The sequence below is a fragment of the Vigna unguiculata genome, chromosome 7 (assembly GCF_004118075.2).
Source record: "Vigna unguiculata cultivar IT97K-499-35 chromosome 7, ASM411807v1, whole genome shotgun sequence".
Lineage (NCBI taxonomy): Eukaryota > Viridiplantae > Streptophyta > Magnoliopsida > Fabales > Fabaceae > Vigna > Vigna unguiculata.
Genome location: NC_040285.1, coordinates 1,861,926 through 1,864,104, shown reverse-complemented (window position 1 = coordinate 1,864,104; position 2,179 = coordinate 1,861,926). Strand labels below are relative to the sequence as shown.

At 29.1% G+C, this 2,179-nt stretch overlaps 1 long non-coding RNA gene across 1 annotated transcript; it reads right to left on the bottom strand.

Annotated features, from left to right (window-relative positions):
* Positions 1 to 537: 537 nt before the first annotated feature.
* On the bottom strand, positions 538 to 1,781 carry LOC114189946. The gene is made up of 3 exons (XR_003605749.1): positions 1,739 to 1,781; positions 1,357 to 1,414; positions 538 to 572 (listed from the first exon to the last, which is right to left on the bottom strand). It is a non-coding gene; the product is annotated as an uncharacterized LOC114189946 (long non-coding RNA).
* Between the last annotated feature and the right edge of the window lie 398 nt (positions 1,782 to 2,179).

The following is a 2,179-nucleotide window of genomic DNA, read 5'->3' as shown; positions in this document are numbered from 1 at the left end:
AAGTCGAACAAAATCTAATACAAAAAAGGAAAATACATATAATAAAAGAGAATAAAATATAACTTTTATGTTGAGATATATAATAACTGCATACAAAATAAGAGTCCAATTGAAATCTTCTTATATATTGATATATATAAGAAGTTCAAACAAAATTACATACAAAATTTTCAACTTTAATACCAAAAAAATGGATAAAGAACTTTGATATCTCTGCTTGTTCTTTCACTTTCAACTTCAAAAAACAATTCAAGGTGATCCTCTGCAGAGAGTTGATGATCTCCATAGAAAGATCTTAGTTGGTTCCAGCCTTGGGTAATCATTGAAGTGTGAATATCCATGTTGTAAGTAACATGGTGAACATTACTTTGGTAATCAACAACAATCCATTTAGTAGCAAGGTCCTTCCAACAGCGTATTATGAACACTCGGTCGACGTGTCCAAAGTCCTTAAAAGATTAGCAAGTTAAGAATAAAGAAATAAATAAATATAAATAACAAAAATAAATGAGTTTGAATCAAAAAATATACCTGATCTTTCAAAAACATAGAAATGAATCTGCCAACCATTTCTGAAAAAAGTATGGATTGTGGTGTGGGCATGGATTTCATTGCAGGAGAATAGGTTGGTGATGAAGTAAAATTGTAAGAGAAGAAAATGGGTAACAGTAGAAAAATCAGATGTCTGACTTTGAATTGGTAAACATATGGAATATATATATAAAAAGAATAGGAGAAATCATAGCTGTTGGAAGTATCCGTACATACTGGACAGTCTGAACTGGTAAAGTTACAAGATAATAAATACGAATTAAAAAATAATACGTTAAAAAAAAGAATTATGAAGCGTCGTAAAAGTATAAGAAGAATTATTTAATGTAATTTACTAATGTTGATTTTTTTCAGGAAGGGGTATTTAATATTGGAATAGAGTAAAGTTTAATAATTATAACGTGTGGCAGATGATGGAACAGTTTATTCATCATTATCTCGAGCAGTGCGAAATTTAATGCGTTTGAATACTGATTGACAGGTTGATTTGGAAAAAATTCGAAGTTGTATTTGAAGGGGTTGGAATACAAAATGTTTTGTAAACAAAATGGTTTTGTTGGAGTAAACGGTGATTGGAAAAATATGAAGAACTCTTTGAAAAATGTCCGAATAAAGTCAAAAATTGGGTAAAAATAAAGAGATTTGGTGATACAGTGCATTATTAAAAAATACCATTAACGAAAAAAAATGACACAAACAAAGTTTAAGGTAAAAAAATGAAGAAGATGAAGGGTTTGCTTGTAAAAGGTGGAAAAATACAGGTAAATTGGTAAAAAAAAAGGTATTTTGATACAAATTACTTACCAGTTAAGTTGTAAAGCGAAAAAGACTCGTGCATGACTTTGAAATCTTGATTTGAAGCCTGTATCCAGAAGAAAAACAGTTAGATCAAGGTAGATAAACGGAAAAAATAGTTAGATTAACTCTTTTTGGTGTAGAACTTTCAAAAAATATAGTGTATGATGAACTCTTTGAAAAATGTCCAAATAAAAACGTAAATCGGGTAACAATAAAGAGATTTGCTTATAGAATGCATTATTAAAAAAATACCATGAACGAAAAAAAAAATGACACCAAGAGAGTTGAAGGTAGAAAAATGAAGAAGATGAACGGGTTGCTTGTAAAAGGTGGAAAAATACAGATAAATTGGTAAATAAAAAGGTAGATTTTGATACAAATTACTTACCAGTTAAGTTGTACAGCGAAAAAGACTCTTGAATCAGTTTGAAATCTTGATTTGAAGCCTGTAAACAGAAGAAAAATATAAGAAACAGTTAGATCAAAGTACATAAACGCCAAAAATAGTTAGATAAATTTTTTTATAAACCTGATGTTAAATCTGTCGTAGTGAACCATATTAGACATGTAACAATCCTAGAAAATACCATCATCAGAAAAAAATAGTTAGATCTGAGAAAATAAAAGAAGAATATGAGTTGTTCGCTTGAGAAAGGTCAAAATGAAAATGAAATCTGCGTAATAAAACCATATGTCTCAGTGAACCATATTAGTTCTGTACAAAAACGAAACAAATAGTTAGATCTGACAAAATATAAGAAGAAAATGAGTTGTTTGGTTGAGAAAACTCAAAATAAAATCGACTTCTGGGTTTAAACCTGTAAAAAAA